The sequence below is a fragment of the Sylvia atricapilla genome, chromosome 2 (assembly GCF_009819655.1).
Source record: "Sylvia atricapilla isolate bSylAtr1 chromosome 2, bSylAtr1.pri, whole genome shotgun sequence".
NCBI lineage: Eukaryota > Metazoa > Chordata > Aves > Passeriformes > Sylviidae > Sylvia > Sylvia atricapilla.
The window spans coordinates 32,991,807-33,017,679 of NC_089141.1; the positions used below are offsets into that span (position 1 = coordinate 32,991,807).

The following is a 25,873-nucleotide window of genomic DNA, read 5'->3' on the forward strand; positions in this document are numbered from 1 at the left end:
ATCCCGTTTATGAAAAACGGGAAAGGAGGGAACAGGAAATGCAACAGCATCTTTTACTTGCCTGTTGAATTGCATGCTCATGTTTGTTCCTGTAAGCCTCAAAACGCTGTACTTTGAACACACCACTTCGCCTTTACAGTGTGTCACCACAAGATAAGAAAATAAAACTGGAGTTTCCGTCCCTGGCTGACCAAAGCTGGGATCACAAGACCTTTTCTCAGAGTAAAAATTAGCCAGCTGTTTGAAATTACACTGTCTATGAAGAATATTAATTATGTACCAGGAATCAAGCCATAATGTATACTCAGTTTATTTGGCAGAAACAGAACACACTGTTCTGCTGCTAGGGGAAAAATATGGGGGTGGGGAAATCTAGCTCCTCCTCCAAAGTCCGTGTTCGTAAGTTAGAATGCTCATTCCTATTAATTACAGGAGCAAAACCAATAATAGAAGCAAAACAGCCTTGATGAGGATACCATGTGGTCCAAGGGCACTCTCAAAACCAGATTTGCTGTTCACTAATCATGAAAGGACGGAGCCTGATGTGAGGTGAAGCAGTTTGCTGCCTCCAGAACTGAGCGTCTCCCTGAGACTGAGTACACCCAATGTGCCTGAACAGATGTCATGTTTTAGTGTAATATTAGTTTACCTTTTATAATTATAAATTTGCCTTTTCCAGTCTTCATGTGAAGCCAGTTGTACCTCGCCAGGTTGGTGGTGAGAAGTTGATCGTAATGCCCCCGTGTGCCGATGAGTCGTGGGAACACTCCGTGCTCTAAGCGATTTCTGAAGCAGCTCACTCAGGGTGGCACAAGAATACCCATTAACTCTGTCCTCGGGCTCTTTAACGAAAAGTTGATCATTAGTACAGAATTGTTTATTATTCATGTTATTTGTGTTTATTATTACAGGAATTGTGTTGTACCAGCAGTGTGCACAGAGTGTGGGTCTCTCTATGCCTACAAAACCACCCTTCATACATGTGTTCTTGAACCTCCTATCAAAAGCATAGCTTTGCTGAAAGCATCACCTAGAAATGCCTCTGGTGCAGCTGTATTCCACTGCTTCCTGTCACAGTCGACATAGCTGTCAGATAAAGTGTGGTTATTTGGGCCGTTTGAGGGCTTTTTATAGATGCAGCTGTAGATTTTTTTTGGCATAAAAGCCGCTAAAATCCTCTAAATTAGACCCACATAGCAATTGATGATTAAGGAAGTTTTGTTGGATAGCTATGAAATTGTAGTAGTACTACATAAGAAAACATATCGAGGTAAAACACCTTCCAAGAATTTATTACATTCCAAAACATCTATAGTTGAGAATAGTCATGCTTGTGTTTATGTGTTTATGTTACGAGATGAATTTTCATAGGAAGTTTTATGAAATTCCTTTGAACTGTTTTATAGCTATACGAGGACTGGAGGGGCAGGAGGGAGGGTGGTGGCAGTGAAGAATCTCTAGGCATCCAGAAATGTTCTGGCTGCTTTTCATTCTGGAAAAGTAAGAAAAAAAAACCTATTTGAAAATGCATTCTTTCTGACATGTCTGGAAAAACACAAACACTAGAGAAACAAACACAGTGCCGATTTTTAAATATTGGTTTAATGAGATGCAAATTACCCCTCTGTGTATGAGCTGAAGTCCTTTGTTCTCCAGCCAAGATTCTCTTAAGGAAGCAGGCTGTGTTTCTCGGTGGCCTTCCCAGAGGGTGAGGGTGCAAAGCTTTATACTCTCCTCAAGCTTCCAAAACAGCTCTGCTGTCATCAGCCCAGCACTCTCCAGCAGCTGATTTCTGGAACAGCCTTGACTAGAAAATTTGCCAATGTAGCTGCGGCAGAAGACCTGGTAAACCCTCCTAGAGACAGGATCCAATTTAAATTGCTTTAATAACTATCTCTTGCTTATACCAGAATTACAAAGGGTGTTTTGCTGTTGAAACCACAATTGTGGGTTTTTGCCGGCAAAGCTGTATTGATTGGTGAGTGTTGTTATATCCTGCTATTGCTAAACCAGCGAAACTTTTAAATATAAACCAAGTCCCTGTCATCTGCCAGCTAGATTACTCCTTGTGCAGGTTCCGTAGGTGTCAGGCAGCTTCTCTCATTTTTATTCACCTTTAGAGATGTACGTTGGTGACCTCTGTCCAAATAACCACAAGCTTTTTATAATTGGATTATCTCCTGTTTAGGGCTAAGCATCTGGGTTGTTCTGAATGTGGAGAGCCTAGTTTTGTTCATAAGGTCAAAACGTAGGAAATGCTGGAATTGCAGGTCTGTGGAAGCACAAAAAGTTGTGGTTTACTTTTCCAGCGAGTACAGCTGAGTTGGAGATGCCTGATGAAAGAAACATCTATTAACATTACTTTCAAAATTCTGGGTACTGTAACTTTTCTAATATGTTTTGGGTTTCATAGCCTCAGAAATTCTTAAGACATGATAAATATATTTAGCAAAAGAACATTTGCTAGGTAGATAATTAGGAAAAATTCAAATACAGATATACTGAAAAATATGTTTAGTATGTCTAGACAAATGTACCAGCCTGTGTTGCCTTTCAAAGCTTTGCAAGATAGTCCTGGCAGCTTGTAATCTCTGTAACATTTTCACTGTGGTGTGTTCATCTTTGCAGGAAGGCAGACAGACCTCAAACAGCAATGAGCCAAGATCAAAGACTAAGGATAGATAGGAAAGAAACTCTTGAATCTACATATTCCTGTCTTTGTCAATCTATACTAAATACCACGGCAATTAAAAGATCTCTGAAATATTTTTCACAGCATTATCAAACTCAGTATCTGGTATGTGGTCATAATGCCCAAAGATGTGACAGTAAGTCTTGTGAAACACATTTTTATTTACAATGTGTTTAACTATGTGGGCTACCACTAAAAGCCTGACCCCAACACCTTTTTTTCTTTCTGTTCCTGGTGCTAAAGACTTGCTGCCTTCTAAGGAAGGTCTGTGTAAACTTTGGAAACCCCATGTTGCCACAGCTAGATTGTTACTAGTACTGGAGTTGACTTGCCACCAGTTTACCTTCTGAAATGACATCTTAATGGGCCTTGGGAGATTGGAGGACTCAAAACCCAGATATATTTTACTCTGGGACGTGTCAACTTCAGCTACCCGGACACATATTTATTATTGTTCTGTGTTAGCTGGGTGACATTTTGCTGGGCAAGGTTCTGGGTTGCTACAGAAACTGTAAACTGTCTCTGCAGATCCATTCAATCAAGCAAGGCTCTAGTGACAAGTGTTCATGCTTTCAGCAAGAACATAAATAATTCACATTTCTGCTGGCCAGCTTTCCATGCCTTCCTTACAAACAGGCTGGAAGCTCCAAGGAAAGCATCTGCAGTTAGCTGGAACTAATATCTACAGAGTTAAAGGCATGTAGGCATGTTTACTAAAGTAGACTATATTTTGGAAACATTTTGTTTCAGAGATTAATTTTTTTTTTTTTAAGGGCAACCCCAGCAAGCCTCTGTCAACTGTTTTTCAGAGAGATAATGGGAAAGACTCCTGGTTTAACTAAGCCTGCTCCTATCACATGGCATCACACTCCCCCAGCTATCTCTCATGCAGTACAGCTGCCAAGGAGGCAGCTGGCTTTCTCATGGACAGAGCACGCAGTCACGTAACACTCTGGAATTAACCTGGAAAGGATTCCCTGGTGTTTCAGATCTGCCTGCCTCTCTCTGCCCACAAGCAGCCACCAGCACAGATAGCACTGCGTACCCAGGTCAGGGAGGGACTCACCATGTTGAGGCTCTGTTTACGCAGGGCTCATTAAAACTTGGCATTAAGATGGAGAACTGAAATGCTGCTTCTACACACAAATTCAAGAGGATTCCCTCTGTACAAGTTGTAAACCCTTGTCGTTCTGAATTCTGTCTATGCTAACTATCTGTCCAGTATTTAATCCATCCCCTTCTCAACCACACTTCTGCTGTTCAGTTCCGAGAGTTCAACTCTTCCTTCTTCTACAGCAACATCCCCTCTTACAGCTATTTTCAAGGAATGTGGGATGAATGTCAGCAAATACAGGATAGATGTCAAGGATTATGAGATCAATGTCAATGAGTATTGGATGGAGTCCACAGCAGTGTTTGGGTGAGCCAAGGTCTAGTTCATCTTTTGCAAGAAGAATTTGCCCAAGAATTTTGTGAGTAAATTCTATGTAGTTAAACAGTATTTGGGTTGTTTTAGTGTTTAATGTAGCTGCAGCTAGCCCAGCCTCTGCTCAAGTAACGGGCTTTTTGTTTGTTTATTTGTTTGTTTGTGTTACAGCATGGTCTGATGAAAAGTCCTTTAACACTTAAGTGTGTGCTGGTTTTGGAAGGAGTAGAGTTGATTTTTCTCAGTGTATGGGGCTGTGTTTTGGATTTGTGCTGGAAACACTGCTAATAACACAGGGTTGGTTTTATTATTCCTCAGTGGCACTTACAAAGAGCCAAGGCCTTTTCTGCTCCTCACCCCACTGCACCAGCAGGGGGGCTGGGGGGTGCACAGGACACAGTCAGGACAGCTGACCCCAACTGACCCAAGGGATATTCCAGGCCATAAGGTGTCATGCTCAGCATATGGAGCTGGGAAAAGAAGGAAGTGGGAATGTTTGGAGTGATGACATTTGTCTTCCCAAGTCACTGTTACCTGTGATGGAGCCCTCCTGTCTTGGGGATGGCTGAACGCCTGCCTTCCCATGGGAAGTGGGGAATGAATTCCTAGTTTTGCTTTGCTTGTGTGTGCAGCTTTTACTTCGCCTGTTAAACTGTGTGTATCCCAATTCACAGGATTTCTCACTTTTACACTTGTGATTCTCTCCCACATCTGGGTCAAAACACAACAATGTCACATGTCTTTAGTGGTCACCTGCATCTGCAGGAGGCTGTAAGTGCCAGATCATTGTGCTGGGAGCTGCCACATGAATTACAGCCCCTCCCGCCTCCCTGTTCTTCTCATCACAGCTGTTTCTGGCTGTGGGATATTCTGGGGGGCTTTTGAGGCTTCTGTGTATTGCACCGGTTTAATAAATGTTTGAAGTTGGTATGGAAGGATGCATCTGATTTTCCTAGGTCCCTTTTTAGAAACATTCCTAGTCTGTCAACTCGGTGGAATAGGGAGACTGGAAAGCTACAGACTTCTGGTTGTGATTTCAACTCCAAACAGCAACAGCACACAGATCCACATGAGAGGAAAGACCTAAACCAGTCATATTCATGCAACTGATATTTCTGCCTGAGACAACAGGTGCAAAATATGGCAGGTGACAGAAGTTCTGTTGTGATTCTTTTTACTTCACATATCCTGTTGGGAAAACCAGCTACTTACCAGCTCCTACTCAGCATGTGTGTCTGTTTGTTCATGCGTTTATGTCTGACTTTGTGCTGGTCCCCATTGAGTTCCAGTCCTGAAAATGTTGCTGTGGTTGCCAAGTTTGTTTAGAAATTGAATCCCATCCTTCACTGTAACTGTGGCCTTCCCAGTTTTGCACTATTGGTAAACTTCGGACATGGAGTTGTGTTTTTTGTTTTTTTTTTATTCCATCATCTGCACTGTTAGTGAAACATTGAAAACACTTGAATAGACCCCTGTAGCCACCTTTCTGTGCTGCAACTATACGAAACCAGACTTGTACTGGGCCTGTATGGGTTTCAGTTAGTTTGTTTATGAACATGCATGATGACAAAAATCTCACTGAAGTCCACATATCTGATGATATCTACAACTTTTTTTCTTATTTATGAGTCCGGTTAGTCTATCATAGAAAGCAATTTGATTGTAGTTACTACTAGACATGATTTATATCTGACAAATCCATGGTAGCTGCCACTCCTCTCGTTGTTATTTTCTGAATTCTTACAAATAACTCTTTATCTACTCCAAATTGAAGGAACTGAAGGTGGTTGGTCTTTAATTTGCTAATTCCAAAGACCAAAGCCATCAGATCCTACTTCTTATTGATGGTATTGAAGTTACACACCTTACAGTAACCCACTAGAAATGCTGGAATTGATTTATGGAATGAATTTACAGACTGCACAACTGCATGCTCACAGTGAGCGAGGATTTGACTAACAGAGGAGCATCTGATCTTTGCACTAACACTGTGAAAATCAATTTGGAATAAAAAAGATGGTGTAAACATCAAGCTCTGAAGAGGAAGAGCTATTCCCTTATGTCTTTATGGAAGCAAACCTGAGATGGATGCCTGCAGGTGCACATCACTGTGCTCTGACAATGAATCACTGATAAATATTTTCTGAGAACAGTTACACAACCAGTTTTGCACCCCTTTAGAAGTTGTAGCTGCTTTGCTTATGGGACTGTTATGTGAGGCAAAAGCCCTGGTCAAGTGGACATTTTCAGTGCTTTTTTCCTCTCCTAGAACCTGTTTACCCATGCAAGGTTTGCTATTGGTTTGATAAGACTTTTTTCAGATAAATCAATGTTGCCAATTACTATTGTCTTTGTTATCTATTGTGAAAAAAAAAAAAAAGGAAATGGAAATGTTGGCAAAGACTTAAAAGACATTTTTAAAAATGTACATTTGTGGGTTTTTTAGTTTGGTTAGCGTTATCTAATTAAAAGCAAAGCTCCCTTTTTTAACAAAAGAACCCCGTCCATCAGAAAATGCTTGCTTTGGCAGTGAGGCGAAAAGTAGTTTTCCCCAAAATCAATAGATAATGTAGGTGGTATCTTTCTTTTTAGCTCTTCGCTAAGATTAGAAAGAAACACCCTCTAATTGAATTTAATTTTATACTTCTCCCCAGGGCATTATTCTGGGAAGAACTTTTGTGATTCTAGACTAAAAATCTCCCATTTGGGGGGTTCAGTTTACACTATTAGCCCAACGATAGCTTTGTATGGTGCTGAAAAATCTTTTTGTGTCTATTGTATTGCATAAGGTTCCCAGTGTTTCTCTTGAGAAGAGCAAATCTGGTCTTGGGATGGTGCTTTAACTCTTAACACAGCTGTGGTTCCAGCCACATTAACACCCATGGAACCTTGGGTAGGAGACAGAACAGACACACTACCCCTCTTTTCCCACTCCCATGCTGGATGGCTTGCAACCCTACTAACACATCTCTTCTCTAATTTTCAGCCTGGACAAGAAAATCCATGCATGGATCAGAGAACAAATTATTCTTGCAGTGCCCCCAAGCTTGTGTGTTCATTAAAATACACTTGCTATTAGCTCAGCTGCAGAAACACTTCCTAGAACCTCTTCTCTCCTTCTCCCACCCGGGACAGACACTGAAAAATACCACAGTGGGCTGGACTCTGCTACCAGGATAACCACATAGAGAGTGGTGGGACCACAGTATTATCTGCACATTATCTCTTGTTATCCAGAAAAGGCTCTTCCCTTCTTCAAACAGGATTTTCCTGTTACTGTGTGTGGGCTGGGAGGTTTAACTACATTCTGACTTTCCTTTGCTATGTGTGCAATTGTCTACCAGAAATCTTCATGGAAACCTTTATGCAAGGAGGCATAAACCTGCTCAGGAGAGTGCTCAGTGCTCGACAAACCCAGTCCTTCTAGGGGACAGCTGTCATCATCACAATACAGCCAAGTGAGCAACTGCCCCCCTCAACCCTTCACATTTTGACTTAAGCCTATTTTGTATCTTGTAAGAAGATTAAAGAATTAAAAAGAATTAAAAAGAAACCTGTTCAGTCCGTTTAATATTAAGCATATGACACATAGCTTCATCTTGTACAGGGTCAGAATAAACAGAAGGACATAATGACTATACACATTTTATGTTGCTCTTGAGGACTTCTAAGCTGGAATACCCTGCCTGCATCCATATTCAGAGGATCCCCAGAGCTTTGTACTTGCACACAGATACCACCAGCCACACTTCTTGGGAAAACCATCCTGAGTGAGCAGAGCAATCACTTCAATATACTGAAAAGGAATGCTGCCTTGGCTGTGCTGCAAAGGTTTTGAGGAGGTGCAAAGTGGCTGGCAGTGAGTGGGATGGGGCTAAAGTCACAGCGTCCCTGCAGACCCTGCCCAAGGGATCCCACACAAGGTCCACATGAATCAGCACTTCTTTCATCAACGGTGTGAGCAGACCCTGCTCATCAATCACTTCAGTGCAATGGTGGCACATTGGTGTGGGGAACATGGAGAGGACAGAAATTATGGCCTTGAAGGAGGGGTCCTACCACAGATCCGTGCCTGCCAGCCCATTCCCCAGAACTGCAAGACAAAGTGATATGAGCACAGTGACATCTTGCCATAATGGCCATGCCTAAAGCCCTTGCCTGTCCCTCAGGAAATGCCAAACTAAGTGCAGCCATTCTGAGGACTCCGTAGACTCTACAGTAAAACAATTCACTGGCTGACCTAAATGCAATGATTACAGAAGTACTCACAATGTATTTCCTCACAACCATCATAAAAGTCCTGGGCTAATTCCCAACTGCTTTTACAATCTGTTTGCCTGAGTTGCTAGCAGGAAAAAAACCCTCCAGCTCCAGTTTATTTGCATGGTGTAGGAACATACAGCTGCCTAATATCCCTGTTTATGTACTGTACTGTGTTTGTTCAAAATGTACATACAGTAAATATTGTCAATCATAAACAATCCATAATGAACTAACAAACTGTTGTGTTTGTACTGGGAGCTAGTATATTGGGATACAGCATGAGAATCAGCATTTGGAGATGTGCCAAGTGAGATAGAATTGAGACAGGTTTCTGGCCTCATCACAGCCAGTTATTGCTTTGAGCTGGGTTTATATGTGACAATACTGCGTTTGAGCATCTTAGACACGTATACATATGTAGACAAAGGTAAAAGTTATGTGTTTCTGTGCCTAATTAACCACTTCAGTGCTTTGAGAGACAGTCTAGCCCCATAATAAAGCGAACCCACGATAATTCATCTATGTATTTACCCCACATTTTATATGATTTAAGCTGCAATTTCAGTTAAGTCAATAAATTTGCAGATTTGAATTATCCAGTCACCAAGTAAATACACCAAATAAGCTGAATACATACATACTGATGAGCTAGTGATTTACAGCAGAACTCATTAGCAAGCAGATACATTAGTAGGTTGCTCAAATAAAATATTTTTACATTTTCTCTATCTCCATTTTCTTCCTGACAGCAGAAATTCGGGCTTCTCCTTTTGCCCTTTCCCCCTTGCTGCTCCCACCAGGAATAAATTTGTTACGCTCACACTATGTGAAACCCTGCAAAGTGTACACACCAGGTCATAAACAGTAGAGAAGCTGCAAATACACTTTGTTCAAGCTCTGGATCTGTTACAAAGGGCCCCATGGTGCAAAGTGTGCAAAGGCACCAGCATTAAAGGGGCAAAACTCAGACTCATTGCTACAGGCCAACAGGGTAGCTCTGCTGGGGTGCTTTATGAGTCCTTCTCTTTTGCCTTGCCCTTTTATTGCTCTTTACCTCTGTACTCACCTCCTGTACGTGCAAATGACCAGAAGAACAACTTCATGCTTCCAGGCCAAAGTTTAGCAATGGGTTTACATTCAAATCTTTATGTTGGGCAATCTGCTCTTGTCATGTAAGCATGCAAATCTACTAAGTGCAAATCCACTAAGCACGGGCAGAGGAACAGCATCTCCAGCAATTAAATAAGGAATTCACATTATAATCCTGCAAGATACCTTAAAGCAGGCACCTCCTCATTTGGGAGGTAATAAACATATGTAATTATAGTAGCACTCTGGTAGAGTCAGATCTTTGGGGCAGACCTACCTCCAGTTTTCCCTTGAAACAGACATCTCAAAACACAAAGCTCTTAACTTCAGAAATCAGATTTTGTTAAACATAAAGGAATACTTTTTTAAAAACCCCAACAACAACAACAGAGCACTCTTAAAGGTAGGCAGAACAGAAACAGATTTTTTTTTAATTAACTCCTTGTTAATTTAGGTTCTTTCTTCCAAACACTTCTCTCTGTCCATCCTATCCTTAAAGTGGTTCACTCTACCGATCGTGCTTAACTGCATCTTGTTAAAAAAAAACCCCATCTTGTCCCCTTTCCAGGGTTCCAACCACAGCTGCAGCATCCAAGACAGGGACAGCATCTTCCCTGGTGCCAAAACAACAGCCTGTATATTTTGTTACACACCATGTTCCGGGGAAGACAACAGACAGTGAACATGAAGAGAGCAGGTAGCACCTGCAAGCTGCAGGAGGCCCAAGGCTGTGGCTGCTTTGCCCTGCAGCAGTCAGTTTAGATGCTCTGTAATTGCCTGCTTTGTCCTGTTCCACAGCAGCTGTATGTCCAGCTAGGTGTTCATTAGAGGTGAAGGCATTTGGCAATTTTGTGTGTTGTGTTGACTTACACAGGTAAATGAATGCATGTTAGCGCACCCAGAGTGCACAAGCATGTTTATACTCTATATAAACAACTGCGTTGTCAGTATTGCAAGATAGGTATCTCTTGTGGTCACTTTGTTGGGGATGTAAAGCCTGTTAATGGAAGGGATGCAGGTAGTCACTGTGGAGATGGGTGCAGGAGGCTGGTGGTTTCACCCCAGAGCTGTATGCCCTCACAGACTGTGACCCAGCTTGCAAGCTGATGAAGTAAACACATCTCCTGTCCCATGTATGCATGAATCTCACAAAGCACATTTACCTAATTTACTTAAAATGTCAACAGACCAATGAAAAACAAATCAATTATCTATATTTTAGATAATTGGTTGTGTTTTCAGTTAAGTCAATAAATTAGCCGATCCAATTTATCCAGTCACCAAGATACCACAGTGGATAGCCAGGTCACATGATGAAAAAAGTAATTTTTTTCCAAGCTTATCTTGGAATATAATAAAGGTCTAGTTTTCTTTTGACCAGAAAAAACCCAGCAACTATTTAGTTAATATTTTAACACAGTTGACATGTCACTGGAGGACCCTGCCATTACTGGATATAGGTGCCTGTGGGATGTTAAGGGTATATTTTGGTCTTTGGCCATTTAAATGATCCAAGCAGACAAGAACTGTACCCAAGCTCAGTTCAACAAGTGCAGTTACACAAATGCTTGCGACACATCTTTTGATCTCCCTGCTTTTACATGTTAGCAGTTTCACATTGTTTTCCCCATCTCTATGCAGTTACAGAGTATTATGAAGATTTAACATGTGGACAGATGATGGCTGAATCATCTCCAACAGCAGTTTCCACATAGCATTGGCTTTTTCACTGAGAACATACCAATGGCAGTGTTCTCCTTTTTTAGCAACTGTCAGAGACACAGTTCACCCTCCTCCTCTCTGCCCGTGGCTTAATGACTCAATAAATCCAACATTAGGACCCTTGGCATCAGACCAGATATACCATAATCTGCTACCCAAGGTGCAGAACCAGCTTTCACTCATGCTGTTGGTTAAAATTTCTCCAAAGTTTTGCTGATTTCTTATTGACAAACTTAATGTAATTACAACTACTGCTCTCTGTGCCATTGTCACTTCATGTCAGATTAGTTATCAGCTACCAATTGTTAAAAAACTCACATGAACTCCATACAGAGATACTTAATTCAATGGCAAGGTGGTTGCGTGCCCACACTGAACTGGAACCAAACCCATAAGCTTAGAGATTCAGCACTGCACACATCCAGTAATAAAAATGATGGAAAGAGCCTTACACATGCACTGCACACACTAAAATTAAGATATGCTTTCACTAAGAAAAAGTTAAAACATGGATGGTTCAAGCAGCTGTTTAATTCCTTAGGATCTCTCTTCCTAAAGTCACTGTGGGATTTTACCAAATTAGGTGTTCCTACATAAGGATGCAGTGTATAAGGGTCATGGTTGAGAAAACAGCCCTGGCTCCTGGCTCAAATTGCAAATGTGGGACCTCCATCACTATCAATTTTGTTTTACAAAAATAATTAAAATTTCTTCAGCACAGTATGTCATTACATTCCTGCTTTTCTTGTCAATCACTCTCATGCTCTCAGCATTTTTAAAGCACTCTGGATCCTTACTGTGGAGGAACAGAAGAAGTAATAAGAGCTCACAGTTCAACTTGTTAGCTTTTGGTCTAAAAAACACAAGGCTGTTTGGCATTTTGTAAGAGGACATTCCACTCATAGCTAAACAGTTTTCATATACCACTTGTCAAGAGGATTTAAAAAAGCATCGCATGTTCTTCTTTATGTGTGAGTGAATACTGAGGCTTGGGAAGACGTGCTGTTGGTTTTGGCTGTAGTGTTTCAGGGAAAGGTGAGGAGAAGAATGGAGAGAGCAGTGGCATCATCTGTGTTTTAAGTTAGTTCTCGAACTCCTGGCTACTTGTGTTTAGCTGCATTTCTGAAAGATAGAACTGCTCTGGGCACTGCCTCACATTTTCTGCTGCTTGAAGTTTGATCTTTCAGTATTAAAAAATGGCAGTTTTCAACCACCCAAGTTTTGCACTGATGATTTCTCTCAGGAGACTGACATGTCTGCCCCCTGTTACCCATGACCAGGCAGCAGGGTGGTATTTTTCTGTAGTGTTGTACCAATATGTACTTCTTCCCTTTGTCATAGAAGCTGCAGCATGTCAACAGAAAAACAGACCCTGTAATAACTGCAAAGACTTCTAATCCTTACAGTCTCAGCTTGCTTTAATGCTTGCCTTAGCTCAACTCAATAGAATGACTGGAGTTGCAATATCATCTGCAAGTTTGTTCTTTAGTAAATCTCTTTCCTTTGGCTTCTCACAAGATGAAGCATCTCCGTAGCATTGCTGCAAGGCAGAGACAAAAGTGCAGAAAAGAGAAGAGCTTGTTTTGCCGACAGGAAACTGCTTTTTGAAGGAGAAGGAGACCCTCCTCTGAGCATGCGTTCTCTTCAAACATGTCACAACTTCCCTGTTTCCAAAGTCCATCCTGTCAATTCCTTCCTTGTTGATTTTGGCAGAAAGTTCAGACAAATCAATTAACTGGTGACAAATCTCTGCTCTAAGAAAGCAAGATCCCAGTGGGAAAACCAAGAATAGCCATTAAAACATCCCACAAGAAAATGCCTCATGGTGCATCTGTATTTAACTTGTCAAAGACTTTGCAAAATTCTGTGCTTTGATGAAGCAATTGTCAGTTGTCAATATATAAAGGCATTGCACTTCAAACCTGGAAAACTGTTGGCTCTTTTGCCCCACTGATGTAATTTGGTTTGTTCCACCTTCTTTCCCCATTCTTTGTAGGCTAACAGCTAAAATGAGCTGCTTCTAGGAAGGCACAGTAGCTGTAAACTGGCATATACATTATGCTTGAGTTTACATCAGGTCCAGTGATGAGCACAACCAATAAGTGACTTATGACACTGTCCCAGAGATGAACAGGAATGTCTCTCAGACAGAAATGAATTAACAACAACATCGCTCTGCAATCTCCAGCTATTTGGCAGCACACCAAGCAGTCTGCACAGCCACTAGAAATGCAGCTCTTCAGCCAAGATGTTCTGTCAAAGTTGAACTAAACTTAACCACTGTAAATTAGGGCCATCCAACCTGCTCTACCTAAGCTTGTGCTATATTCTGTAGAGAAAGGGTAAAATACCCAACGAAATACCTCACAAAAGATTTTGTGTTATGTTTTCAGACACCTACTCTATTTCATCTCTTGAAGGGTCAGATGTCATATTGCTGAGATTTCAGTGGCATTAGGGCCTCTCTCCGAAAGGCAGTGTAATATAATCTGGTGGAGCATTACAGTGTGTACTTTCCATCTGAATCCAGAACTTTGTGGACCCCTAGACTCATTACTCTCTGGTAGAACAGTTAGGTACATACAGTAAATACAAGTAATTAATCCCCCAAATAAATTTAAACCTAACTAAACACAGGTAATTTTAATTTTAAATTTAAATTTAATTCATTAATTTAAATGTAACTAAACACAGGTATTTTTTTCAGTAAGTTATAATAATTCTAATCAGCAGTGATGTGGATCAAACCTTTTCCCTAAGAAAGAGCAATAATTTATCCAGAACTGGTAAAACTGGAATCAGTTCAAGTGAAAACAGTTGTCCGGTATCTCAATCCAAATCCCAGAGGACAGGTCACAAACAACAAAGAGCTTGTACAGGGAAGGCTCAAGGGTTAGAGATGACTCAATATTTCACCGCATCATTGCAAACAGGAAGAGGCTATTTCATAAGTCATGGGTCATTTCCATAACTTGAAACCCATCTGTATACAAACAGGTCATTACAGCAAGGAATCACACACAGGATTTTCCATCTTACTAACCTCAAGCGGGGCACAAGTGCTGGGCACACTTAAATCCTGCAGAAAGCTCTGTATAGTCTGGTGTAGACTGGAAACTTCCAGAACAACCGTTTATGCTAGTGTCATGAATACACCCTTGTGTCTGCAATAACCTTCTCTTATCCTCCTGACTCTTTTCCTCTAATCCCTTAATCATTGATGTGGCATGTCTCTGTGTTTACATACATCAAACACACTTCTTGCACCATGGACATGGTTTTGGAAATGGGTTCAAAATGCTTAATACCTGCCAACGAGGAGGAATTTAATCCTATTCACGTTTGGTATTGCCTGTCTTTTGTGGAAGAAAAAGCCAGAGGTCATCGGCTGTTTGTAGCCTTTGTAAAGATGTCTCTTCAATTTCTTGCTCGAGTTGATCCCTAAGTTGCTCTATTTCTGCAGACAGAGAAATGTTACCTGCACTAGTGAATACTAAGGCTGCATCTCTGCTACACTTCTGCAATAGTTCAAAACTGCTGGTACTCAGGTGTTTGGGTTTTTTAATTAAAGAACTTTAGATAGGAATTCCATTTTGAAAATAATTTCTGAGTGGTAAATAATCTGAAATAAGGAACAGAAATGTTTGAAATTTAATCCAAACTTTAAAAACTACTTAAAGATATGTAGGAAAATTCTGAACACAACATCTAGTTCAGAATATATATCACTCTATATTAAAACATGAAGCATATTCCATCATCATTTATTACTACATTTGGTAAAGCTTCTCAACAGGTCTCCAGTCAACAACAGCCTGAACTACTTATTCATGCACACACGGTCCTATGTCGAATTCTACTGATTTCAGAAAAGTTAATGACTGTCTACTAATTACATGAGTTTAACTGTTACACTTTATTCCCTTAAATGTGAAATCAGATCCATAAAATCTACTAAGTGTGTGCAGACTTTCAAAGACAGAGCATTACCCAATGTTAGCAGCAGCCTGCAGGCATGGTGGCTGAGCTGTATCTCAGCTGGATGTGGAGATCAGATACCTAACTTCGAACTAGTCTAACCTCTGCTTCCTCTGTGGTCAATGGAAAGGAACAAACATCTCAAGAGACAAATTAAGTCTCCGTGCAACACAGACACAAGAGCTGAGCCCATTCCTACATAAGCTACTCACATAATTAACTATCTAGTCGTTAACTGTCGCACATAGGGGGACTCCACGTGAGAATAATTATACATGCACCAGTGTTGTTTGGGCTCAGGCTCCTGCTAACTTGTGTTCTCTAAACTGAGATCTTGAATCAGGGCAAGAGGTACTGAATTTAATCTTGGGAAGTGTGCAGTGCTCTCCACAGAGTGCAAGGAAAGCCCAAGCACACACTGGGCATCTATTAGGTGTCTGAAGTTCAGGGAAATTACTTTCATTCACTACTAGTGTCTTCTGTTTCAATCCCTAATAAATGCTAGAGCACTGACAACTTATGCAATTATTAATTTCAAATACCTTACTCCTAGGCAGAAGTAGTTCCCAATCAACACCAACATTATTTCAAATCTGTCTTTCTAACCTTAACTATATTTGGTTATTCTTACTTGGAAGAATAATGCCAGAGGAGAAAAATCCAAAAACAAATCAGCGAGGGAAAACTGAAACAAAAATCTTCGTTAGATATTTCTTTCTTGTAATTACCAACTAAAGAAGAAGTATTAGGCACTAAAGGAAGCCCTGAGGCCGTCACGCTCAGTATTCACGCTGTAGAGTGTATAAACATTACAGCTATATGTAAACTAAGAGCTACCCTCTGCTGGTGGTACAGTCGGCCAGCAGCTAAGGCAGCTACAGCAGCGTCTCCAGAGCCAGAGCCAGCAGAGATCAGCGCCCCTGATGCGCACTTTGCAGCACCACGTAGTGCTCTGCTGCCCTAAAGCCTTGACCAGTGTGACCCGAGAACAGCTGGGAAGGGGAGGGAGCGAGAGGCCCTTCTCTGTGCTCGTTCGCGTCACAGGGTGCCTCGGGTTCTACAAGTGGAAGCTCCATTCCCTCCCTCCCCTTACAGCTGCATCCAGCCCGGGTTTCACCTTACAGCCGTGTTCCTACGACTCTGCCAGGACAGAAGATATGGAACAGGATTTATGATTGCTAATACAAACAGTGTTCTCTTTGCTGCTTTGCAGGCGAAACAGGTGGGCTAGGAAACCTCAAACCCTGCCTGAACAAATCCTGTACTGACCGGCACAACCACCTGCATCTGTTTCATTTAAAATAAAATACGTATCTAATGTTTCTGTTTTGAAAGTTAGGGCTTTTTTAATGATTTTTACTGTTTTCTAAAGAAATAACTCAAAGCCACCTTGCATTTTGGACTAAGAAATGTGAACATTACCCATTGATGTCAAAACCAGGCCATATGAAAACGGGTGAATAGTTAAAACTGTATCAAGAAGTTATTTATCTACAGCTAATAAAATAAAGTAATTTATCTACAGATAATGGCTTCAAGTATAATCTTTACTAAAGAGAGAGCAGTAGTTGACTATGATTATGAATGTGTTAAAATTAGGGGAACCCTACAGAGGTACTGCTAAGTCTCATTCTCCTTGTTAAAATGCGTCAGCAAGTTTTCCAAGGGATAACAGCTTTCACACAGAACACTGCAGACATAACGTGTCTACATGACGAACGGCTGAGTTTGCTTAGCCTGCTGATGGGTTTTGCACTATTGTATTTTAGCTGTTCCAGGTTGGTTCCCAGCAATACTGGGGGTCTGCATCTTCCTTGGGCATCTGCAAAACACTACTTTGGTATTGGAGGTATTTGAAGCAACTGGCCACAGAGATCTGTTTTTCCTCAGATGTCATCAGTTTAGGAAATAGAAGGTACAACTTTAAAATTTTAAAATGCAAAGGTTAAATATATGAAACTTGGCACATGAAGAGCACTTTTTGTCTACTTTTTAAGTGTTCCTACATCTGTTTCCCCATCCAGATTTAAAAACCGCTTCTATCTTCCAAGCTTACTTTTTTCTTTATAATGAGGGATGCTATAGGTGGAATTCTGCAGCCACCAGAATCTCCATCTCCCCACAGCTAACAAATTATTACTATAGAGAATTATCCTAGGGTTTCTCACACACTAAACACTGAGAGTAATGTACTACGTATGGACAAGGAAATAGTAGAAAAGCAAAAGGAATTTGGAAAACTTGTGTGTTGGCGGACACATTAGCTAGAAACAAAACGGTGATGAAAATCTAATCCCATTTGTGGATGGTGGACATGAGCAAAATAGTGCTTTGTTTTTCCTCCTATGTCACTGACTGCTGAGCAGTAAATTCAGGAAAGATTGGGATAGCTATTCCCCTATATCCATGGAATATTACCTGGAGGTTGCACACATAAAGCACTGCCAGAGCAAAGGAAAGTTCAGGGCACACATTTCCTTTGGGAGAAATAAGATGGTAAATTGACAGTACCCAAGAAGCAAAGCCAGTCATAAAAGAGAGAATGAGTGAGGCAGATATATCCCAAAAGCAGGATCTTGGCTGATGTGATTTGTACACCAAGTAACAGAGAGCTGACTGTAGCAAAAGGCTGTGATATCTGAGGTACCATCAAACCCATGTGAATGAAGCTGCAATGCCACTCAGAATGAATGCCAGTGATGCCACCCATCCCAGAGAGCCACATCACTCAAGCACTGACAGAAACTTGTGAGATCCCTCACATTCTTGCTTTCATGGCCAAGCCTGTCACATGTACTCCCGACAAGGTTAATCCACCCTCTCAAGTAGTAGAGTTTAAAAGGCAGATGTGAGCAGACATTTTAGCAAAACAATTCATGCCAACTGTACCTGTTGTGGACCAGACATTTGTGCTTCATTTGTTCTCAAGATGGGATAGCTTCTCCATCCCATGAGTTTGTCAACAACACAAAGCTCCTCTCCTTTTCCATGATTCTCCCAACTTACTAACTTGTATTTTAAAGTGTTAAATTATGAATAATATATAAAACAATGTATACAAATGTATTTAAATACATTTTATATACATTTATATATGCCTAGATGTCCAGATACATACGTATAAACAATCTACACTATAAAAAAAATCTTTTGAATTATTGTATATTTATAATGAATAACATTCAGTTATTCTCATTGGACTTACTAAAATAAACTCCATTTCATCAATTTCATCATTCCCCTCTTTCCAGGAGGTAGCACTGCAACAGCAGTTTCTCCAGTCACAATCTACCCTGGAGATGAGAGCTTCCAGCGGGCACAAGTTTTCAGGAGGCCAAATGCACCTCGCTGCTGTGAGTTAGTAAAGTGTGAGTACCCATCATCCCTGGTGACACAGAGCACCCACTTGGCTGCCAACTCATGAGAGAATTGCACCTGCCTCTACTTCATGTTTGTTTCTCCAGAAAGGTTAACAGCAGCAACAATCTAACTCTTGGGGGATGCAATTACTCTTAGCTGACATCCACTGAGGTACAGAAGGTACAGTGGCGCTGTTGCAGGTCTCTCTGAAACAGCTGCCACCTCATTGTCCTCATCAGAAGGCAACATCCACCATTATCAGAATGGAGAAAGTAAATCATAATTGCATAGTTAAGAGTTCACAGCAGAGCAGCCTTCACTAGTAGCAGGAGCACTGCAAAAATAATAGTAAGGGATTAAGTTTTCACCTAGCATACATTAAACATTTTAGCACCCAATTCTTTTTTTTTTTCTCTGATCTACTCTGCTGTTCAATATAAAATTTTATTTGGCTATGTGTGCAGGGGTAATAAGTAAGAATTAGTTCCATCTGAGAAAAATATACTGGTAGTCTCAGTAATAAAAAAATAAACCCAAAGTTAGGAGAAAACTGTTCCACATCTTACTCCACTTCTGTTTGCTCAACGATTTGTCTGAGTACATTGAACATACTCTAGTGCTGCTTTCACACAGCAGGGTCTCTTGAGCTGCTGCTGCCTGGTCAGAAGGCTACACACAGCAAAACCACAAAAAAAGCTGTGTCATGAGACCTAACATAGAAAAACGTGGTTAACAAAAGGACCCATATGCACAAGGGACACTGCTGCTCCTCCCCTACAAAATTAACAGCATCCTTAAATGAGTCACAGACTTCAGCAACAAGGCAGCAACTTTGGACTTCTCACATGCACCCGGCCACCTGGTTTTTGTGCCATGGTGAAAACACTGGAACTAGTTCACAAACCAAATTCAAGTTCTAGAAAGCCAGAGAACTACAAACCTCTTCTTCCAAACATCTACAATGACCCACAGAAAAGCATACCCAGGGAAGGGAGTGTTAACACCCTGATTAGGACACTGATAGCTCCATACGCTGCTCCAAGTAGTTGCATTGGTGTGAAAGGGAATGGTGTACTGCAGCACGGTAAGGCAAGGGCAGAAGGTAACACCAAACTCAAACTACCAACGCCACCGCTGTCTCTGCTTCATGCAACTGCATTTTTCAAGAACTCAAAAGCAGGGAATTCAATTAATTACACCATGTGGGAATGCATGCCCAAAGAGGCTCTACTAGAAACAAAACAATGTTGATACACATCAAAACCAAAATATGAGGGTTAAGACTACCTTGAGCAAGGTTGCTTAACTCATCAACTACACGTCTCTATGCTATCTTTCTTATACTGTGGCACATCAGACCAATTAAGACATGAAGAACATATCCTCACCTTGCGAGCCCTAGGTGTTGTGCAGAACAAGGTTCAGAAATCATTCTGAGTCATGCAACTCAGCAGCTGAAGGGAGCAATGCTAGTGTGACCATCTTTAAATCTCTGCAAGAGCAGTGTTACATTATCTTTTTAATAGAGTTGTGCATCAGGAAACCAAGGGCCACACAAGTACCCACTGAATTCATGAGGAAGCAGGTTTGTGTAACCCATGTGTACTGCAGCCAAGACATAAGGTTAGCTCCACAAGCAACCCACTAAATTGCATCCTTGGGACACCACATGTAAATAACTTCACAGAATGGAGCAAGTGAAACCATGTGAGTGGAAACTTGGCCAGGAACCTGAGATACTTACTGTCGCTGCCAGTTTTCCAGGAAGAGGCATTTGCAAAGAAACACCAAAAATAACCCCAGCCAAAAATGAGAGTCAACCAGTGGTAACGTACAGAAATACTAGAAATTTAGGTAAAGAGTCGAGGGCAAGGAAGAGACCAACCCCCCGGGACTGTGCCACAGGCAAGGCAATCAAATGATGCTGTCCTAGGAGCTGCATGCTTTTTCACAGTGCAGCATTACGTACTCAGAAGGAAATGGCTTGTGTGCACTGAGGAATGCTCTGACTGAAGTATTGTTGTTTTGGTACTGACACTGTCCAAGCTTGTATTTTAAGCTGAATCATATAGGAAGCAATGTGTAATTTTGCACCACTGCACTCAAGTAGCTGAAGAACCCAAAGACACTTGCACACCCTTGATAAGGGATTCCAGTGTATCAATTTAGGTGCAGGACTTCCTTTGAAAATTATTAACGGTGCATCACTTCACATAAATAGTTGCTAAAATTAAATATTAACCTCTGGTTATGGCTTTCCCTCTCCCTTCATCCAACACTCTTCCCCTACAACCTCACAAGAGTGAGTCAAGGAAATGTTGGACACTTGCCATAACCAAAGGCTCATATTGCCCTTGTCAAAGGAGGTTAATTTCCCAAATGTATTCTTTCAGTGAAGATATTTAGTGAGCTTTTAATTTCAGTAGGATTTACGTGGCACTTAAAAATCCTCTGCTCTGTCCCCTCCCCTTGAGATTTTTTTTTTTTTTTAATGTTGAAAGAATATTCACCATGCTTGGGTATTTGTCAGCTACGGACTGCCCTTCTGGCACAGAGAAGCTCATCAGCTGAACAGTATCAGTTACCAACTCAGGTTTACCACACTACAACAAAAATAGACCTTCCTGAGATTAGTGGCAACTGAGTCAGGTCCACACCAAGCATAACCTCAGTGTGATACATTCACCTGCTTTATGCAATAGAGAGTCTTATCAAGCTTTATCCTGAATAGGGCAGTGCACGCACAAAGTACATCTAAATATGCACTCCAGGTGTACCTTGTTCCACATGGAAGTGCTCAGGGCACCTATCGTGTATATTAAAGCCAGAACAGCCCTGGGATCCATCTGAGCCACACTTGTGTGCCATTATCCAGCAATCCAGGGATGGGGAAGGCTTATCTTCAGTGCACAGGAGTTAGGTGGACCAAGAAAAGCTATTGTTCTAGGAACTAAGAGAATGTGACAAAAACTGCAGCTGTTTGGGTGGTTCTGAACTGGATAGTGGCATATATCCTTTTAAGAGAAATGCAGTCTGCCTACAGCCTTATGATCTGCAGTGGTCATGTCAGGCCATCCCACATTAAGAGATATATCCATGTGTAGCTAACAGCTGCACAACTTTTGATTCTCCTTCTGTTTAGCAAGTTCTCCTCCACAGCTTGTGTGCCTTCCAAAAGGGAGCTTCCCACAGCTGGAGTCTTGGAGTCTCCTATACTTGAACTATTTGCAGATTTTCAATGTCCTGACTAGCACTTCTGCATATTGTTCTGCATATTGTCATTATCTTCTCCAGTATCTAAAATAAAATCAATTTCCTCTTCCAGTATTAGATGAGCCCTCTTTCCAACTTGTGAGTTCAAAGCTGTGGAAGCAACCCTTTTTCTCTCTACTGTGTTCTTTCAGACACCAGATCTTAACACAGGGACTTGTAGCAGCCTGCACACCCTTTCCTGTTGTGTAACTGTTACTGAACTGCTGCCATGTTTCAGCTGAAGAACATGTCCATCCTAACTTGACTCTTGAATGCTCTTGGAGCACTCTTCTTTTTGCTGAAAGACAAAAAAAAAGGATAACACTTTATAATTAGTCATTAGAATTATTTCTAGAGTCACTTTAACTCTTTTAGCTATGCAGAAATACCAGGCTCTTCCAGATATTGGTTTAACAGCTGCCTCCCCACAATTTTATTTAGAACACTTTAAAAAGGCACAGAAGTCTTCCACTCTTTCCTGTTTTTCCAAGCTCACAACGTATTCTTTGCGTTATTAAGATACTTGGAAACAGTAACACGATATACAAGTACTCACCTGTTCTTCCCAGTTGAACTCATCCTCTCACCTTTCTCCTTGCAGCTCCAGAAACTTTTTGGTAAACAGCTCCATAGAAAACAAGTAAAACAACCCTCATCACAGCTTCTTCATCCACTATCATCTGAGCAGCAACTTTAATGTGAAAGAGTTTACACCCTTCCCCCATAGGCTTTGAAATAAGCAGTTGGTCAGTGACACTTGCACCGCTCCTCCAAAGGGACTGCAGACAACTAAGTTTTACAGCTGGGATAATTAAGAAAAGAGGATCTTAAAATTTAGATGCCAAGACCAGCATAGATGGTATCACTGTTAGAAACCATATTCCACTTTCTGTTTGAACACACATGCAAATCTTTTTGTCCAGTTAATCTGAATACCAGGAAAGACATTATGCCTGACCATCATTTCCAAGAACTGAGACAACCCCAACAGTTCTCTGTGCTGCACTGACATGGATGTTGACAGTGACAGTAGACCACCACGCACCTTAAAAATTATGTATTTGTACACTTCATCTTGAAATCTCTGCTTCTCATGCAGCCTGGCTTTGTATAGTACCCAGTGAATACTCAACTTAAGCATCCAAATGCTTGGTTTCTACCTATGAACCTGGATTAAACTTAGACTGTGCATTTTCTTCTTTGAGCAAAGTCATCACATATTCCTACTTATCTTCCTCATCCCTCCTTCAGGATCTTCCAACTGATTCTCCAGGTCAGGAAACAGGGTGGTTGCTTACCAGAGTCCACAGTGACCAAAATCACTTTAGTAACAACACCAACCCACAGGTTTTGCAGTGCAGGATGTCAGTAAAGCACACACAAAGCTCTCAGCTTCATAGACTGATCATCACACAGACACTGCAGTAGGTTTTCATTAACAGCATTAAAGCATAGCAGACTGGTTTTTAAGAAATGCCAAAGGCAGCTTTCCAGTTCTACTGTCACCTTCTATTTTTTCATAGGAGATGCAGCCACACCACTTATTTCTGCAATACGACTGTAAGCTTCTTACAGACATTGCAATCAAGGCCTGTTGGGTCAGGGTAGATTTGGACATTAGCACTTTCAGGTGAACAGATTATCCAAGTCTGAGACACGTAACACAGGTTTCATCATTAATATCTCTGACAAACTATGAACAAGTAAGATCCATACACTGGCAAGTATCAAATTCCCCAAAACTGACCAAAGTGAACAACACACACAGAGAAAACTTGTTTTACTTCTCTCTTGCATCAGGCATTCATTTGGGCAGTTTTCTGGAGTAATTTCCTTTTTCCTACCTTAGCTGAGACATCAGTGGCGTCTACACTCACAGAAAAAGAAATTAAGTTATAAATTAACAAAATACAATTATCTGTAAAGTGGAGTGCACAGCATCCTCCTCAGAGCAGCAGCACTGACTGGAGGGGAATGGGGAGAGAGTGAAGAGAACCACTGCAAGTAAAACCAATTGTTTCTAAACCAGTTTAACAAAACACACTGTCATTCGGCCAGCAGACCATCCTGGATAAAATTTTCATATGCACTTTTTATAGAAAAGATAACTAAGCTTGACCAAACCATTCCACTGTAATACTTACCATCCTTACCAGGTATCAGCTGCAGAGATAAAAGCATAGGCCTAAAGTCTACAGCCGACAACAGCTGTGACAGAAGTTATCATGCCAGTGCCCTTTATTTCACCCACAGCTCATCTAATGTAAAGGTATCTGCGTAAAGAAGAAACAGCATTAGGAGAGAAATAAAAGCGGCTGTACTTGTAATTCAGAATTTTCCAGATATACGGAACTACTGATGCTATGAATTTTATTAACAGAGCATTACACTCTCATCACTCCTTTTCTTCAGTGAGGAATATGATAAAACAGAAGAACCTGGCTGTGAGGAGAAGCACCCTCAGAACACTGTACCTTTTGCAGGATGCCATACAACTGGTTCAGATTCTTGAACTAGAGGGAGCTGCATCTAAAGTGGTAAAAGAATAGCATACATGGCTGAAATACCGGCAAATCGTGAAAGGCTGCAACGTTCAGGTGAAATATCTGCACCACAGAACATCTCATGATACCCTTCTTCCAGCACTGGAGTATCCTGTGGCAAACACACCACCTGTGTAGTGATTGTGTAGCAATACCCTGAGCAAATGCCTCCTACTTACCTCCAGGAGGAGCCAAAGTATGAAACAAACCCTTGCAACTCCATTTTACCTGAGCTGTATAACTACTGGATTTTAGCCAAGACTTCAAGCAAGTATGCAAAGCTCTTCACGACTCTTTCCAATTATGTACCTTCCTGGCATATAAAAGTGCTTTATTTTGCAGCAATCAAAATGGTATTATTCCACAAGCCACGCAGCACTTTGACCCTTTTCCCTTCCAGTTTCGAGCACAGGCCTTCCATGTATGGTTTCAGGGAACTCCAGTCCCCTTAAGCCTCGCAGAGCTTTGATTACTCTCTCATTTGGTTGACACCCATTTCTCATTTCCCATCCCCCAACACAAAACACTAGGACAAGCAGGGATAATGTTCACTACAAGAAAGCCTAAAACCACTGCTCAAAATTCCAGCCTACCTCCTGCATGCCAGCCACAGGGCAGAAACTAAGACAGCACCTAATCAGCTGGCTAAGCCACACCAACATTAGACAGCAAGCACAGGCAAAATAGTGGGGAATCAAGTCAGCTTGGCAGCTCCCATACCATGCTGAGACATCTTACACCATCTCACCTGCTCTCTCAGCTTCTCTAAACTTGATTTACATGTCTATGCACATACAATTATACATTTGGGTTGGAAGTGACCTGAAAGACCATCTGGTTACAACCTTCCCCTGCCATGGGCAGGGACACTTTCCAGTAGATCAGGCTGCTCAGTGTCCCATTCAGCCTGGCCTTGAACACCTCCAGGGACAAGGTGTCCATAGCTTCTCTGGGAAACCTGTGATGGTGCCTCACCACCCTTACAGTAAAGAATTTCTGCCTTGTATCTAATCTAAACCTACCCTCCTCCAGACATACTAGGGACTTTAAAAGAAAGCAAAGCTCCTCCTGCCGGTCACACCAAGCCACATGTCTCTGACAAGCAGACACCATTAGTGCAATTATCAGGCATCAGACAGAGCTAGAACCCTTAAAAAAAAGCCCTCAAACTAGCGAAGCGCAGGCTGTCACCTGGTGTGCGACAACGGCATGTCCCAATCTGCTCCCTTCTGACAGCGGCCCCACCAAGGCCAGCCCTGCTCTTTAACCCAAAGGCCGCACTTCGTCCAAGGGCCAAGCACCGTGGGTGGCACTGCACGGGCCCCTCTCCCCAGAAGGCGCGGGGGGCACAAGAGCCACGGGACCCGCCCCGGCTCCTGCGCCACACAGAGCGGCCTCCCCGTCCGCGGCCAGCACCGCCCCTGCGCCCACAGCCCCGGCAGCCGTGACCAGCCGCCACTTCACCGCCCGCCCGCCGCAGCCGTGTGGGCCCCTCCGAGCCTCGGGGCAGATTCCCATCCCACGGCCCGGCTCCCAGCAGAGAGAGGC

General features: G+C 41.8%; 1 long non-coding RNA gene across 2 annotated transcripts; it reads right to left on the bottom strand.

Moving 5' to 3' along the window:
• Positions 1 to 294: 294 nt before the first annotated feature.
• On the bottom strand, positions 295 to 25,795 carry LOC136375645 (uncharacterized). Of its 2 annotated transcripts, XR_010746096.1 has the most exons (4): positions 24,257 to 25,795; positions 23,927 to 24,055; positions 1,621 to 1,855; positions 295 to 1,492 (listed from the first exon to the last, which is right to left on the bottom strand). It is a non-coding gene; the product is annotated as an uncharacterized lncRNA (long non-coding RNA). The 2 variants fall into 2 exon arrangements; XR_010746094.1 differs by having other exon boundaries at positions 23,927 to 25,795.
• Between the last annotated feature and the right edge of the window lie 78 nt (positions 25,796 to 25,873).